The 18,621-nt window shown below is 37.3% G+C and overlaps 1 protein-coding gene across 1 annotated transcript in view; it reads right to left on the reverse strand.

The window, feature by feature from the left end:
* Positions 1-18,621, reverse strand: part of Dtna (dystrobrevin alpha) — a 252,517-nt gene that overhangs the window by 174,705 nt on the left and 59,191 nt on the right. The window contains exon 2 of the mRNA XM_027400555.2: positions 6,687-6,813. The gene's annotated coding sequence lies outside the window, so the exon portion shown is untranslated. The remainder of the gene's footprint in view (positions 1-6,686; positions 6,814-18,621) is intronic.

The following is an 18,621-nucleotide window of genomic DNA, read 5'->3' on the forward strand; positions in this document are numbered from 1 at the left end:
GACATGATGCTAACTTTATCATCAACTTCAAAGTATGTGTACTTGCTAATAAGAAAGTATTTGTAAGCTTATAAATATCATAGTCCTAGGAAATATATAAAAGTGTCTACCATGCTTATTCTTCTTATAGGACTCAATGGGAAAGCTGATTTAGAGTGAGAGTTTTCTATAGAAGAAAGATAGCATCTTTATCAGAAATCTGACCTTGGTAAGTTCCTGGAACCTTAGTTATTAGATCAGAACAGAAAGCAAAGAAAAGCAAACAAAACAAAAAATGAAAAAAAAAACAAATCAGCAATTAATCAGAGGATCATTATGAAGATCAAAAGTTATGAGGTTCATGGAGCATCTGCTTTGGTCTTGGCAGATGGCTGCAGTCCTCTCTGGGAAGTCTCCTTCACAAGATGGAGCTCTCTTCTTCCCTTGCAAGGGTTACATAAAGCATTATCATCAACTACTTTGGGAACACACAAGCCCATCCCCAATAAGTGACTTCCTCACTTTGTCAATTAATTAGAAAGCAAAATCACATTGAGCTTGGCACAGGAGTGTCACAGAGATTGGAAAGAGCTGGCATTTATCTTTTATGAAAAACTAAGAAGGAAGACAGACAATATGAGAAATTAGAATATGATTCTGTGAATGACTAGAAGAAGGTTGCTTTTCTTTCTTTTGCTTACACTAGGCTCAGATCTGATAATGATGACCCCAGAGGATTGTAAATCATACATAAGACTGTCCAACTTTGGCCAAAGGGGATTTGTCAATAGTCTCTGTGAAAGAGTAGCAGCCACAGCTCTGAAAAATCTTGATGCTGCAAGTCACTGAAGAGTGCATTCAGGCAAAAGGATGTTTTGAGAGAAGTGTGAATGGAAGTAGAATCTGGACAGAAAAAGCTGTGTGTGTAAGAGTGAAGGCTTGAAGAACACAGCTTAGAAAAGATGAAGATGTTCTTGTCCTAGCAATGAAATGATCAGCTGTTAGGGAGCAAAGGCCATGAGTTCCACAAAAACCTACTGTGCCCACATAATGGAGTCCTAAAGAACACAGGACACAGATATTGTTCTCTGGTTGATGGAGCAGCTGAGGTTGTCCATAAGGCAGAAGTCAGCAGTCAGCAACAGTGACTGGACCATGTCATCTACTGTTTGTTAGCTCTAATTATGTGCCAGGAGTGATGTTCTGTTGTTTCATGGATAATGATTTCCTAGCTTCTGAAAATGAAATAAATATATCTCTTTAGGCATAAAGTTCAATAACTTGGCCAAAATTTCACATTTTTAAATGGCATAAAAGTAGCAATGATATTTTTGAAATATTAACTTAAGGGTAAAGCACTGAAGAATAGCAATGATGAGACCTGAATGTAAATTAGAAAGCTGGTTTTGGTATTTTTAAAAGGAAAAAAGAGAAGAGACACTGAAAAGGGAATTTGTGCTTAATGTACAAAAGTTAAGAAACAGGCATGTGCTCTTGATATTGGTGTACTGTAAAATGACATCATTTAAAAATCATAAACGCATTGCTTTTGGGGTTTAAAACTATCTGTGGGTTATGTCACATAAGAGGAAGTAGAATATAAGAAGTGCACAGGCTTAGAAGTCAGAATGTCTGGGTTTGAATGTTCATATCCAACTCATTGAACATCTTTCTGAGCCCCAGTATTCTCAAATTTAGCAAAAGAGAAAAGAATACCTATAACATAAAGTAATTAAACATGAAGTTGAATATGTGACATGAATTGTCCAGGACTACTCAGTCTTCATCAATCATCAGGTATTTATACAGAAACTACATATAGTGTTCCACATACCATGCTAGTTTACAGGGTTAGAGAGATAGAGAAAAGGTAAAGGACAGGCCAACTACCTACCAAAAGATCACAGTTTTGGGTTCAACATCACTACACTACAGACTATATCATTGTTAGAACATTTCCCTGAACCTTTTGTGTAAACAGTGATTGAAAATCTCCATTGAAATTTGTTCTTCAGTCTAAGAACCAGCACCTTTATTCTCTCTACTCCTCTCTTCCAGTGACTTCACGACCATCTTTTTGGCCCAAGCGATCTTTGATAATGGGTGTTTTCCATCACTCCCAAGCACTTTATGAAGTTGGTAATAATATTTTTGTAGCCTTCTCTCATGTGTGAGTACTGATCATTACAAAGCCAAATGTCTACTCCATTGCTTAAGTTGTGTCTTCCTAGCCAATTTTTTAGACTTACATATTATATGATAATTACATAATAATATATATCATATGTTATAGAATAACATATCATATTTTAGTGAACATGTTTTCTTTCCCAGCTGAGTTTTTAAAATGGCTGTATAAGTCTCCTTTATATATTCTGGAGATAAATTAGCTGTATAAAGTCTCATTTATATATTCTGGAGACAAATGCTTGTGATTAGAATTTTGAGTATTGTACCAAATTAAAGAAAAGATTTGTTTTGGGAATATCAGGCACTTACTACCTTTTAAGCCACAAAAACCTGCTCAGCCCTGTTCTTTTCAGCTTCAGGAGCATGAAAGGGCCCAAGCACTTCTGTTCTGCCCATGATGACATTGTCTGAAAGGATTCTAAATTAGAGAGTTCAGAGTCAACATTAGCATTGGTTGAGCAGATGAAAAATATTGGTAGAAAGGACAGTATGTCCTTTTGAGAATAACCACAGTACATTAAAATGGAGAGATGAGCAGTTGTGATAGCCTCTAAGATAAGACAGAAAAAGAAAATTTCTATATAAATAAATGGGAAGAAAATGAGAACAGCGAGGCCCTTATATTTAAGAAAACAAAGTGAGGCACTGAAATGATCAAGCCAGCAGATGCTTTAATATCACAAGAGCCCATAAGAGGGGCTGGGATCATGGGGACATGGCAAATGGTTTACCTTTTAAGCAAGACAGACACTGGCTTCCTGACCAATTTGATTTTCAACATATTCAGTATTTATTATAAAAAATGGGAAGTGTTCAGATCATAAAATTTCTTAAGGCCGCAAACAATCACTGTTAAGGAGAGAAGTCAGATTCAACTTGTAGATGAAAAACCTATGAATAAGCATAAAACTATAGTTCTGGATGAGGCTGTGTCCCACAGTGATGTTCTTGTGTCGAATATAATGACACTTGTAATATTTGAACATTAAATAAATAAAAATCATATTTAGAGTATACTTAAAGAATTTTAAACAATCTTTACATTAGTTTGGAATGGAAGATGGGAAAGAAGACAACATTTCTTTTTAATAGTAAGAAATTCATTCAATATCATATAACTTAGAATATTGTTTTAAATATATTAAGTTTTTTTTTTTCATTGTCCCTACTCCCCATTCTTCAAGACAAGATAAAACACAGCTTAGGAAAGGTCTCTGTAAAGGATATAAATCATATAATCAATTTGCAAGACAGAATAATAAGAACACAAACAACACAATTCAAAAGTGGGCCAGAGATCCCAATGGCCACCTCATGGAAGACACCCTACAGATGGCACGTGGGCTCATGCCCAGGTGGCGCATATCATCTGCCATTAGAGAGCTGTTAATTAAAACCAAAGCTACACAACACCCATTGCAATGACCAAGATCCAAAACACTGACAACAACAAATGCTCTCGAGAGAAGGACGCATCAGGGTATGTGTTGATTGCTGGTAAGAATGCAAAGTGGTACACAGCCTCTTACTATGCTAAACATATGCTTCTTCAGTCCAGTCATCTTGCTCCTTGTTATTTATCCAAATGAAATGAAATGTCATGATCACACAAAAAACCTGTACATAGATGTTTATATTAGCTTTATTTGCAATTGTGACTAGATGCAAACAATGTTGTATATCCAATAAGTGAAGCATTGTTTAGACTATAACAGAAACAAGTCGTCAGGACATGAAAATATAGGAGATTTAAATGCCCATCACTGAGTGATGTGGTGTAACCTGAAAAGGCCATGTACCTTTTCACATGACAATTCAGAAAATGCAAAACTCTGGGTCTACAAAAAATACCAGTGGCTCTAGCATAGAGGGAAGATTTTTTTAGGACAGTAAAAGTAAGAGACTCAGCATTGAGGGAAACATGTCATGTGTTTCTGCCAAAATTTATAATGTTCACTAATGCACAAAATTATGTGTGGTGGTGAGTCAATGTAGATCAATTGATTGTAATAAATACCTTACCATGGTGGCAGCTATTGATAGCCGAGGAGGCCATGCATGTGTGGCAACGGGCAGGATGCAAGAAAAGCCTGTTCCCTCTTCTCAGTTTTTCTGGAAACCACAAATTGCTCTAAAATAACAATTATTTTCCTTTAAAAAGGAACGATTCATAACCACAGGATACAGTGTGTGATTCTGTTGATGAATACCCAAGACAGCCAGTGGTAATGCAACTAGGATTTGGTTTCTGCTGAGAGAACAGACTGCAAGAGGCTGTGAGTTGCTCTTCTGGGGATATCAGTGACCTTCTATTTCTTGATTTGATTGATAACAAGCACCTTGTGAATACTGATAAAGGCTTATGCTTTTGGTGTCATTTTTGTGTCTGTAATCGATTTCAATGTCTTAATATAAAGCCTGCATAAGTTAAGAAAAAAACCCAATTTAATTTCTTGGAATCATTTGTTTTCTCGAGGTTGTGGGAGAATCAAGTTATCTCCCTGAAATTTTCTTGTAATAATTTATAAGAAATTAATAAAACTGGATAGATCACTTAGAATTTAGCTAAGAAAAGAAAAATTTAGCATTTTAAACAGAATTTAATCTAAGGAAATGGTTACACAAAGGATGGAAGAATTGAGAAACCAAGCTGGTGTCTTAGTTACTTTTCTATTGCTGTAGGAGGCATCATGAATAAGGCAATGTATAAGAGAACATGGGCTTCATGGTCATCATGGTGGGAAGTGTAACAGCAGGCAAGTGGGAATGTTGCTGGAGCAACAGCTGAGAGCTTGCATGTTGAGATAACAACCAAGTGGCCAAGAGAGCAACAGGGATCATGTGGATTTTTGAAACCTCCAGGCCTGCCTCAAGTGACAATGACACACCTCCTCCAACAAGGCCACACTTCCTAATCCTTCCCAACCAGATCTATCAACTAGGAGCCAAACATTCAAATACAAGTGTTTATGGGGGACATTCTCATTCAAACCACCACAGCAGAGGATTGTGAAGCAACCGTCAAGTATTTAAGTAGTAGTAAGAAACTACAGGTACTGACATTTATAGTTCTTAAGGACAAAGGTGGTGTCACTGGATGGCAGGATTAAAAGTCACTTGGGTAAGCTGAAGGCAAAGGCTGGAATATAATATAGCCTAACTGAGCTCAGTCCCTAATGTAGCTAGAGTTTTTGCAAAACCAGTAATGGACCTGAAGATAAAGATGGGCACAGACAGACACAACTGCAAAATAAAGAGCTTAGAAACACATTTCTCATTTTCATTTCTAGAGTGATGGCTACATTAGTCAAATTATTTACTAAGCTTTTTGAAATGTACTCAGTTTAGCTCTTGGGAATTTCAGCAAACAAATCTCTTGAAAATAAAGGAAATCATTCCTTTAGTTCTACATTCAATCTCAGTAAAGAAAATTTATACACACTTAAGATTATGAGAGAATCTCTTGTCTTCATTTTGAAGTTAATCAAAGTCATAAAGGGTATCTCAGTGTTCTGAAAGTAGTCATTTTACCATTCATGTGATTTTGATCTTTCATTTCATTTACTTAAAGTGGATGATGAATCTAAATCTGAATTTTAATTAAAGTTGTTTTCAAACATGTAATAATGTCACTTTGACTTACATTGTATTTTCACTGGTTTAAAATGATTAAAGAGTTTTCCCTTGCATAGTTTCTAATATAGAAGGAAGCATGGGCACCTGTAGGCTTAGACTTGTGCAATGATAGGTGTACTGCCAGTTTGCATTGCTTAGTTAAGAACTGAACATGACCGTATTCTGATAGTCTTGGCATGGCCATTCTATGTAATAAAATCAGTAATAAAACAATACTATTTTGAAAGGTACTCTTAGGATGAAGTGGGAATTCTCAACATGACCACCACTCAACTTCTTCTTTTTTCTCTATTCTGCTAAAGAGTAACAATGGCATATTTCAGGAAAATTCTATATAATTGGCAATCCTAGTCTTTTGTGCACATGCACACATTTATCTGTCATTGTACATCACAATGTAAGATTTAGTGTACCTGACCGTTATTGTTTCTTACTTCTAATTTAGACAATATAAACTCCCCACAGGAAGCTTTGGGAATTACCTATTGACATGCTAGTAAGCCAGCATCACCACCATCAACCTTCCTTTCAGTTTATGCCATTAGGACCTGGTTATCTGCTACCTCATTCAGACTTAATACTCTGATATTAAATATATTTCCATTTGTATAAATATTAGGTAAATTTTAGAATAGAATAAAGTATTGTGGATTTTCCCCCAATATAAACCACCTCTCACATAACTTCAGTTCAGACAGATTCTGTTAATAGAAAGTAAGCAAAAGTAAAGAAATGAAGTCTTTATTTGGGAACTTATTGAAAGTACAAAGCTGAATAAAAGGCATTGATACTATTTAACCCCATTTTTATGCAAAGAAGAAAAGCACATTTTGAGAGATTAGATTAATGTCCATCTTGAAATTTTTGTCTTAAGCACTCACCTAAAACTCAATGAAGAAACAGCATGGACTTCCCAGAACCATCTATTTTGTTTTCTTTAAAATAGCAGTTGATTGTGTCATTTGAAGACTTCTCAAGAGCTCCCAGGTGCTTGTGAATCCTATGTATCTGTAATGAAAAAACACACCTGCATTGAGCCATTTACACTAACATATTTAGTTCAGAAACAGAGGCCTGAGTTGGAAGTTCTAGAATGTATGGCTTCTTCCAAACCCTCCTATACCATTAACAACTTGGAATACCCTACTCAGAAACTCAGCTTTCATTAAGCAAGACAAATGGACTTTTATTCCAGAAGTTCTTTGACAGATGAGGATGGCCAGGCCTGGAGGCATGAAGTCACCATGCAGGATGAAGCAGCTGGTTAGCAACGACCAAGAGTTCTTAATATAGCCCTTTATTTTCAGTTGATTAAGAATGAGAAATGAGAGAACATGGTTCTTCTGTTTTTCTGAATAGGCAATTTTCTAGAATATTGCACCATCATAATTTCTACTAAAGCCAAGGAAATTACTGCGGAGGTCAGATGCCTCAGAACAACATGTTCTCTGAGAGCGTAAACTCGAGCAGTTTTAAATAGCTATCCCACAGGAGCTGACGATAGCAACGGGAGCCTAAAGTTATTTAATAATCCATATGGTGATTGTGATATGGAATAATCACATATAAATAGTAAATAGTTTGCATTTCTTAAAAGTGAAGGTTTTTTCAAAGACTGCTTGCTGAGAGAATTTACAGACTAGAACTAAGAAAGACGGGCACCCACCTGGTGTCTAAGGCGCCCTGACCCTTACTCTGAAAGTGCCCAAGGTATATTACCACACATCTCCATTAATATCTTCCCAACATTCTTCCCCACTTTATCTCCTGTATTGCTCTCTTGGCTGTTGTTGTTATTCCAGGTGCCAGATGATTGGAGCAGCAGAATCCCAAAGCTCTGCAATCCATGTATTGCGAAAAAGTGAGGGAGTGAGGATAAGGACAGAGGGTGTCTAATGAGAGTGGAGATGGAAAGGGGAGGGGAGAGAGGACCCCAGAGGATGCTGGGTGCCCTCTGCCCCCAGCTCCAACCTTGCCCTTTTCTCTTCAACTTTCTTTAGCTTGGGCTGTCTAAAAGGACCACCATAGTGATTTGAGTTTTCAAGCCTGGCTTCAGATACCTTTTGATTTTGGATCCACATTGAAAACTGTCTAACCACAACCCTTCTTGCCTCTAATCTGAACTCAGGTTCACTTATTATTTCTTGAGATTTATTAGTAGAAGATAACTGCTCACTGTGCAATTAATCCTGTGTCCATTAGAGTCCACCATCCCCACCCTGTTACATTCTAGGTACACACCATCTAGCATTATTTGAATTAAATGTGTTATTGCAATTGAACAACTTTGCTATTTTTTGTTCTCTTAAAGTACATGCCATAATTATGTTTTTGAGAATTGGTACTCTCATAGACTAATAATTTCCATGTATTTCAAAATTAGTTACAAAATTAAAGTATCATCATCAATCTCATTAATATTGCTCCAAACCAGAGGATGAGGAAATAAATGGGTACTTACAACACAGCATTGTATTTTCTATATAATCATGCATTTTATAAATACACACTTATAAGTAACTTTACACATAGCTTTAGCTGACAACATAGGATCACTGGTGACTTCTTCTTTCCCTCTCAGTCTTAGAATTATTACCTTTCCTGTTCGTTTGTTTTCTATTTTTGTCCTGGTCACCTCTGACTACAGCAGATTCAGGAGGCGACCAGGCAGCATTCACATAGAGTCACTGTGTTGAAGTATCTCACAGGTGACTTACCTTGATAAGATTCATGGTTTTAATAAAAATTCTACCATGGATGATATACTGACAGAAAGATGGCTTTAGTGTCTTCTATTTTTCTTCCTTCAAGAAGTAGCTCTGCTTCAGCTTGCATCTCAGGGACAGTGATTAAATATCAGTGTCTAATACATCTCTACGATTACTGACTTCTGTTCCTTGTGGCACACCCAGCATGTGCAGAACTGAATGCAGTCAATTATTTTTACTCTTGAACCTGAGAGTGGCTGCCTCCCAAATTGCTGTGAATTAAAGTCATCAATCCTATTCTCCTGAATGCTGCAGCCTACAGGACATTGAAAACCAACATTCCCACATGAACAGTAGGTGGAAATAGAAAATGATAACTTTCTCTCTTTTTATTTTTATTTAAATTATAGGTCAGCTAACCTAAATTCTAGGTTGCCTAACTCAGAAACTCAGAATTTCTAATGTGAGTAAAGTTAAAATTTAGTGTTAGGACATCAAATAAAAATACCAGCTCTTAGGCTGGAGAGATGGTTATGAAGTTGAGAGCACTTACTGGTCATGGAGAGGTCCTGAGTTTGGTTCCCAGCACCCATATCGGGCATCTCATGACCACCTGTAACTCAAATTCCAGGGGAACCTGTACCCTCTTCTGACCTTCACAGGCACCTGCACACATGTAGTGTATATACATGAACTTAGGCACACATACACATATACATGAAATAAAATAAATACTATCTCTTTTACTTAGTTCCCTGGGAAATTTCTAGCCAGGGTTCAGGTTGGAATTAGAAGTCAATATATTATCACAGCCTGACACAACAGAAACATGCATTTTGTTGACTTTTTATGCTCTGTCTTAGGCACTTGGTATTGAAGAAAGGTGAAGGAGGCAAGTTTTTTGTTATTAAGGTAATTACCTCAAATTTGAGCATGTGTAATTTGAATGGGCCATTTAAAAGAAAGGAAAGAGATATGGTATTAATCCAATCAGGAATTTCATTGTCCTTTGCAGTGGTGAATTTGGCAAATGACATGAATTTATTACACAAAATTGGAACAAGTGTCCCCCTCCTACCTTACTAGGACATAGACAAACATGAGATGGAGACATGTTACTCATGGCTATGCCCTCATGAGCCATCTCCCTAAAATCATACTCTTTATCTCTGAATGTTTTCCTGTGTAGCATGCCCTTTGTCTGATGCATTATTTATTTGCTGTCTCTTCACAGTAAAGATAAGACCAACAAAGGCAGGAAAGTTGTACAATATAACACCTCTGATGCACACAACAATGGCTCATGTACAGTAAGCTTGTAGAAACAGTGGCTACATGAACAAACAAAACAGTGTGTGGAGATATAGCTGAAGTTATCACCAACTTTAAATCCAAGGGGAGATAATTTTATCATAAAGATTTGCAGGCCCAATCAATATAGAGTTATAAATGATAATTTCTATTTCTATTTATCTTCAATATAAATCAAACTAGAGAAAACCATCATTAAATAATACAGATGTTGTAAAGGAGAAAGTCCTCTATTATTTTCATTTAAAAAATTTCCTTCTTTTTTTATAAATACTGTGTTAATCTTCTCTTCCTTATCTCTATAGCTTGCACCAATAACTTCATCACAATCTGATGAAGTCACAATGGGAAATAAATAGGAGCTCAAATCAGCATTTATCTACTTTCCTTGTAATGTAGGGATAGATGGCCTAAAAACTGAAGTTATTAGGGCATACTCTCCCTTCTGTAAGTTACACTTAGGAGACTGGAATTCATAAGGCCAGCTTTTTAGAGTACAGATGTGAAGATGGAAAGCATTAGCAGATCATAGGATAAGAGGTAACAATAGCTACAGGCTTGCAGAAGGGCACTCAGGTGAGATGCAGACATGGATGGCCACACTGCAATCCTATACATATTCTACTTGGTGACTCCTGGTATTTGGAACTATTGGTCAGCATAGGTTGCAGAAGTTATTAAGGAAGATTGGCTAGGGATGATGATAGACATTGGAAAAGCAACAGCTACTTAACTGAATAATTTCCAACTGACTGAATAGGCCTTATTTTTAAAAGTGACCTTGGGCTGCTGTGTTTACAGACTGCATGGTACACCCGCAGGCAAAAGCTGAACTTGGGAGTCCTGTTAATGCTCTTCTGCAAACAAACCATCAGAAAAGATTATTTCAACAATGAAGACAGGAAGAAGAAAAACCGAGGTCTGAAAGGTCCTTGAGTCCTCTTCTGATGTTCAGACTCAGAAAACTGTGTTTTGTTTTAGTCGCTACCACTTTTAACTTGGCTTCAGTTTTCTTAATTAGAGTGTCATCCTAATCTGATGCTTTTCAACCAAGGGTCAAGCTTTTTTCATTCACAGGGACATTTCATCATATCTGGTGGCATTTTTCATTTGTGGGGCTAAGGGATACAAATAGTACATGACAGGTAGAGGTTAGAGTTCTACCGGGCACCTTCAATGCACAGCAAAGTCCCCTTGATTCAGTCCAAAGTTACAGTGACTAGGCTGAGGAATGCTGGTCTAGACAATTCAATTTTCTCTCTGTCTGACCACGATTTTGCAACTTCACCACAGATCTTTCTCAGATCTGTGAGTTTGCACTAAGGCAAGTCTGATTCCCTGTCTGAAATTTCCTCAAAATCCACATTCTACACCAAGGTCCTTCCTGTAGCTCCAGGCTCTCTCCATATACCACCTTTATGCTCCAGTACATGTTGTTGCTCACATCTCCTTGAATTCCTGAATCGGATAACATTGTTATTAGGACACATTGCCTTAGACTTGTTCCTTCCTTCCTTCGATTCATCCATCCTTCCTCCCTTTTCCTTCCTCCTTCCCTCCTTTCCTCCCTCCCTCCCTCACTCCCTCCCTCCCTCCCTCCCTCCCTCCTTCCCTCTGAAACAGGGTCTCACAATGTTGCCTTACCTGGAACTTGCTATGTAGACTAGGTTGACCTCAAACTCACAGAGATTCATGTGCATCTACTTCCCTATGGTTATAATTAAATCTGTGCATTTCTTCTGTTTCTGTTTTTAATTGAAAATAGATTCTTCACTTGTACGATACCACCAGAGTTTTCCCTCCTTCCACTCCTTCTAGCTCCCTCTACTTCACTCCCCATCCCTTTCCTTTTAAGGAAAGAGCAGGTCTCCAAGAGATGATAGCAAGACTGGACAAGGCAAAAGCCCTCAAATGGAAGTCGGACCAGGCAACCCAGCAGGAGGAAAAGAGACTTAAGAACAGACAAAGAGTCAAAGATAAGCCTGCTCTTACTGTTAGGAGTCTCACAAGAATATCAAGCTAACAGCCACACGCAGGGGACCTGGTGCAGACTCCTGCAGGCCCCAATGCTTGTCATTTCAGTCTCTGTGAGCCCTGATTAGTTGATTTGGTGAGCCATGTTCTCCTGGTGTCCTCCATCCCCTCACACTCTGTGAGGGTGACCCTAGTGGGGAGTCCTAGAAATGGAGGATATGGAGGCTGAGTGGCCTTCCTTTGTAGCCAGACAAGGCTTTCAGGGGAGGCTCCACCATTTCTTACCCACCATAAGAATATGTGAAGCTTTAGGGAAAAGACTGTCTTGACAATTTCTTCTTCATCATCACCAGCACAAAATCTAAACCAACATCCTTCTTTCCCTTTTTGTTGCATTTTGAGACAGGGTCTTCCTGTGACTCCCTGATTGGCCTGGTACTTACTGTGTGGTTCAGGATGTCCTCAAAATCATGACAATTCTGTTGCCCCCAGTCTCTCAAGAACAGGGATTATAGGTGTGAATGACCATGCCCAGCTTAGCACATCTTCTTTAATGATGAATTACGATCATCAGTAAATATTTGAGCCAGTGACTGATGGTGGAAGAATTAGTGGACATGAAGCCCATGATATTCTTCCCTGGCTCCTTCTCAGAGCTGTGGTATTTATTAAAATCATTTCACCTGGTTTCTAATTATTGATTTAAAAATATCCAGCTGGGAGTAGCAGTGTTATGGTTTTGGATTCATAACCCTTGGTTTAAAGTTAATGTCATGCCAAACACAAGGATATTATGCTAGAATCAGGTAGAGGATTCTAGCAAATAGACCTTTGTGGATGCTTGAAAACTGAAGGCAACATTGGCACTTAGGAACATGTGGGTATCCTCTCTGTCTCAAGTACTTGTTTTGTTGCCTCAAAGCTCAGCTTGTGAGCCTGAAAGGTCTTGGCTGTTGACAAATACTTCGTATTATTGGCAGAGGCCTTTGACTTTAAGCTCTTAGGAGAAGGGCTGTGGCCGTAATAATTTATATATACTGTGGCCATTGTGGAAGGGCAACTCACAGGGCAGGTGGACCTCACTGTGGGGATTCTACTTGTTAAATAAAGCATTACAGGAACTGAACATGGCTGCTTGAATGCTGATGTGGCTCCAGCTCATTTCTGTGACATTTTAATGTCCTGGACAGATAAACAGGGACCATAACTGAATCTCAGAGGCAGGAACATTTTACATCTGTGACTTGTTTCTATCAAAACATCTTATGACAGCAGAAGCACAGGTGGAATTCATCCTTGAAAAAAAATCTAGATACCTTTACAAGGAAAGCAGAACCACTGGTGTGCCTTACTATTCATTTCCTCCCCCATACAAACTTCCTATAAGATACAGGACATCAAGAAGGTAATGGAACAGTATAGGACAGTAGCATAGATTTCTTTTTGTTATTGCTATTTTATCAATGAGGCTAAAAAATCATGCTTCGTTGCTTCAGGTTCAGTAAGATAAAACAGAAAGCAACATTTGGTCAAGGTATCTGTGGTCAAGAATGGGCATGTATGTAGTCAATGCAGTCGATTTTATAAATAAGAAAGCCAGAGGTCTGCTGACATGCTGGAACTCTGAAAAACCATGATGACTTGCCTGTCCACATCCATTCAGCTAGTTATTCTGCTAACTGCCTTAAAGGTGCTGAGGAGGGAGAAGTAGATTGAAAAGGTGTTTGCAGCTGTCTCCTGGACCATTCCATCTCCTATGTGTTTCTGTTGCCTCTTGCTGTAAGGTTAAGCAGTGGCTTACCCGGGTACCTGCATTAGAAGGGACATCACCCTTATGGGATACATTCCCTATTCCATTCCTGGACAACTTCTGCAGAGGTGGTCAGCTGCTAAGAACTCACCTCAGTGTTCAGATGGGTCTGCATTTATAAAAATGAAAAATTAAAAACATTATCCTACAATTAATTGAAAAATTGAATTTTTAAAAAAATGGAACACAAGGTGACAGACAACATATGGAGTTAGGTTTTTAAAAACCACAGCAAATTTTCTTTATAGAAAGATGGAAATATGATGAGGTTTGAAAATGATAACAGGTTTACACCCAGGGACATGCCTATGAAGAGTTTGTATGTTTACTTCCACTTTCCCACATGTTTGGCATATACATATATGGATATGTATAGGTATGTATATCCACATACATGCAGAACACATATTTATATCACATTATGGGATTACAATGCACATTTTTTGTGTCTCTTATTTGCTAGTGCTCTACATACATTTAACACAAATATTTCCTCTTTGTGCTATGAGATTATGTAACATGTGTGCTTCTTTATTTTATCCTTGTACTTTATACATGCATTCATGCAGAAGCAGAATACATTTCTGTTCCATTTGAAAGCAGAGTAGGAGGTCCTCATTTTTTACCATGACAATAGTGCTTTTTGTAATAGAAAACTCTGGATTTCAAAATTTATGTATCCCCAAACACCAAAACATGAGAAAAAATAGGGGACATTTTCTCCAAAAACAACATTGTTAAAGACACCAATTACCTCATTTCATAATTTTTAAAGCAGACTTACTTCTATCTATTTATTTGTATGTGTCTGGTGAGTTGTGTGTAGGTATGGTATGGGAGGAGTCCATGTACCTACTTGAGAGTGTGGAGGCCAGAAGAAAGCATCCTCCTCCATCACTCCCTGCTTGCCCTTCTGGGGCTCATGTTTTATTGGGTAGCATGGAAGCCAGCAAGCACCAATGAACCTTCTTTATTTGAGGGGAAGCCCTGCTTATCACATAGGTGCTGGGATCTGAACTCTGGTCCACAGGATTGCACAACAAGTAATCGTAACTGATGAGTCGTCTCTCCAGCCTCTTGTTATGTGATTTTGTGTAAGTCTCTTGTTATGTGTTTTTATGGAAAACATGAGTATAAAGTTAGTGAAAGTCTTATTTGCTTATATAATCATCAGATTTATGTATCTTAAAATTTCTTAAGATTAAAAGTCTTTTATGAAATACAGTGTGAAACTGGAGCTGTGTGCCAGCAAAGGCTTCCCATAGTGATGAACTCATTATGCCTTGAAACCCCTATGCTGAAATTAATTCCAGGCAAAGAAGGAAGATTAACACACTTTATGTGGATTAGGAGAAAAAATGATACAACTTCAGCTTTTTGTCTCCTGCCACTCAGTACCACTCAAATTGATCCAAAAGAAAATTAACTTGGATTTTAAACATTAAGTACCAGTGTGTCAAAGATTAGTCTAATTAATTTTTTAGAAGACATTTTTAATTAGCTACATGCCAGCACAATACAGATTCTATTGAAATCTCCTGGTAAAATATGACCTTCAAATTTTGCTCAGAGTTTATGTCTGTTCATTTAACAGAGAAGTCCACAGCATACTTCTAAGAGATTAGTGGTACAATTTGACCTAATATAACAGTGTTTTGATTTTACCATTGGGTAACTATTAAAACAATTAGAAACCAAGGAAGGAAGGGGAAAAGACCTTCATAAAACTGGTAATAGATGTGCAAATTGAAATTTAAAATAAAATTATTTCATAAACATTTTATCAGTTACAGTAGTGGAACTAAAGGAGGACAGAAAGAGAAGAGAGAAAATGCTCATTTGTGGACTGGGATACTTCCTGGAAGTACTCTGAATTAAGATTGTGCTGAGCACATGGTATTCCCCAGAGCATCGAACATTTCTCTTCATTATCTGCATAGAACTCAACAACAAAGCCCCTCCTCATAAAAATAACATGGGTGCACAAATAGAACAGTTATTTGGTGCAATTTTTGTGGCTTGAAAACCAGATTCTCATGTTGTTGCTTGTAATGTATATCTGGATTCATCTGGGTAGATAATTTCTTAGACTAGGAACTGCTTTTTTAATGGAAGTCACAGGATGAAAGAACATTAATTCTTGAAGTCTGCTCAGTCCCTGGCCTTCAGGGGTATCTTTCTGGCTGGACTGGTGGCCTTGTATGTGCCACATGCCTTAGTTTCTCACCTGGTGGAAAATAGGGTCTGAGCTATCCTTTTTGTGTGATTCTGAGGAAATTACCCCTTTTAAAGAATGAAGAGAAAATCCCACCCCCTATTTATGTCATCACACTGCTTTGCTACTTTGGGATTAATGATTATAATACCAAGCGTTCTCAAACACTTTGTTCTGAAGACCTAAAAGAGTTTTGCAAAATGGTTGCTACAGCTATCAACATAATATATTCTACATTAAAATTTATAAATAAAAATATTTACCTAGACATTCATTTATGAAACAGTCATAATTATATACATATAATACAATCTGTAATATATGTATATTACGTACATAATACAATATGTAATACATATATACAATTATATACATATAATACAGTATGCATATGTAATAATATATAATATTGTAATAAGAAAAATATTTTTAAAACAAAAATTTAGTGAGAGGTATGAAACAGTTATATATAGTTGGCAACCTCCTAAATGCTTGTTGTTGGAAGCTGCAGGATGTTTCTTATGTTGAGAAGTATGAAGAAGCTTGACTTGTCAAATGTCTCCCATAGGCCCATGATTTAGGGAGATACTGGAGACTTTAGAAGGAACAACCTGGCTGGCAGAAGTGGATCTCTGAGAGTGGGCCTACTGACTCCCTGCTTCCTGACTGTGGAGGTAAGGTAACTAGCAGGCTTCAAACTCCTGCAACCAGGTTCTCCCTGCTATGGTGGAATAATCCCGATATCTATAAGCCACGATAAGCCCTTTAACCTTTAAACGGCTTTGATTGGGTGTTTGATCACAGCAACAAGGAAAGTAACTCAAACAAAGCATTTTCGCAGCATCTCAGGAAGCTTGTTTGTTTTATGAGCAAGTTTTGTTCTTTGACAGTTTCACACATGAGTATATCACACTCTGACTACTACCTCCATCTCCCTCCAACCCCTGTTAGACCTTCTCTCTTCCATACAAATCTCTTTCTCTTATTCATGACTTCCTCTGAGCTTAATTAAGTCTGTCTGTGTGACCGTGGGTTGAGGACTATCCATTGATTTTGATATAACATTCATAGAAACTCAACAACAGATTGTTTCTTGAGTTAGTTATAGTATGAAATCTAAAAGCAGTTAAAGCACTCTGAGTGACTCATTCATTACATGAAAATCTATAGTGGGTGACATAGTTTTTATAGATTTTTAGTACGTGTATGATTATATAAGATCATGCATTTGTCATTTGGAAAATATTGGTTCTCTCAGTACTACACATATTACAAATGCTGACACAGTTCATTTTCAACAATAAAAAATTATTGTTGTTAACATCATCATCCCTTTCATCAGAAAAAGTATTTCCAAAATGAGTTGGGAAACTGTCAAGCTTATAGCAGCAGATTTAAGCCTCCTCAAAAAACTTCTAATATCTACTGAAGGTTTGAATTTTATCATTGTCAGAAAATTTTCATTTAATTATTCCCCTGAAGTACTGGGCTTATTTCAATAGTTTCCAATGAAGTATTTGTCAGATACCATATTTGAATAATCATTTTTATTTAATTTTTACAAATTATAATTTCACATGTCAATCATTTTTGAATGATCAGAGTTAGTCAGCCAGTTGGTCTTTCAAGTAAACATGTTTTTCTGTGTAAGAAATGTCTGGCACAATTTGTGCCACAACAATTATGCTTGAAGACAATGATGATACTTCAATATATAACAAAGTGTTTCATGCACACTTTGCATTTCCTCACAATTATCAAAAGATATGTATTAAGGTTGCAATATTCAACAAGACGTTTTTTCTGTTGTTTGCTTTTTCCCTGTCTATATTCCATGAAGTAAATAATATAGCAACTACCAGTAGAGATTGTGACACCTTAATTTGTAATATGATTCCAAGACTTTTACTTACTCATGCTTTTATGTCATCAAGACAATGTCTACATAATACAAAAGGAAAATACTAGATTAGGTTATTATTAAAATAGTTCTAATGTCAACCAACCCTGGATGACTCTTGGAGACTTCAATTAGAGGAGCATTGCTTTAGAAGGAAGGGACATATGTGGGTGACTGAATGGCGTACTGCTCTGAGGTGGGACAGAGGTACTCTCTGGTGACTCATCTCTCATTGACTTAATCTCGTTCATTTTTGGACAAGTGACTTATCAGCCCAATCCCAAGTTTTCCACTACCACACCTCTAAACCAGGCCTTCTTTTCATTGAATTTTCAGTTTCCCAAGATTAAAAGTTATCACACAATATTGTTAGCTGTGATCACTAATATTTATACTATCACAAGTTGTGATGAAGATACATTGATGTGATTGTTAGCTGTATTATCAGATTACTAGGCATAGAGATTAACGCTACTTGTTAGGATTTGTTTATCTGACCCAGACCCAAATTTATGTTTGACATTTCCTCTGTGAGTACCAGAAGCGTGAAGACACCTTTTCCCTCGACTGTGCTGAATACACATTTGACACTTTGGCTCTTGTTCATCGAGTTTACAAGTCCATGTGTAGTCAGTCATGAGAGTCATTTCTTACAAGTTAAAGCTAGTAATGACACATGAGATACTGAATTTGATGCCTCTCTTAGTCTTATAGCTCTCTGTCATACCAGGTTTAGGAAGCAGGAATTATCTGGGGTGGGGGTGACTCTACAATCAGATAGGTAGATCACAGTGAGCCCCAGCCCCTTCTTTTATCTAAGGTCAAGAACAAACTCTTCAGAAACTTCTCCCCCAAAATGTTGCCACCAGGAAAAGCAGATTCCACAAGCACGTGCTGA

This window comes from Cricetulus griseus, chromosome 2 (genome assembly GCF_003668045.3).
Source record: "Cricetulus griseus strain 17A/GY chromosome 2, alternate assembly CriGri-PICRH-1.0, whole genome shotgun sequence".
Classification (NCBI taxonomy): Eukaryota; Metazoa; Chordata; class Mammalia; order Rodentia; family Cricetidae; genus Cricetulus; species Cricetulus griseus.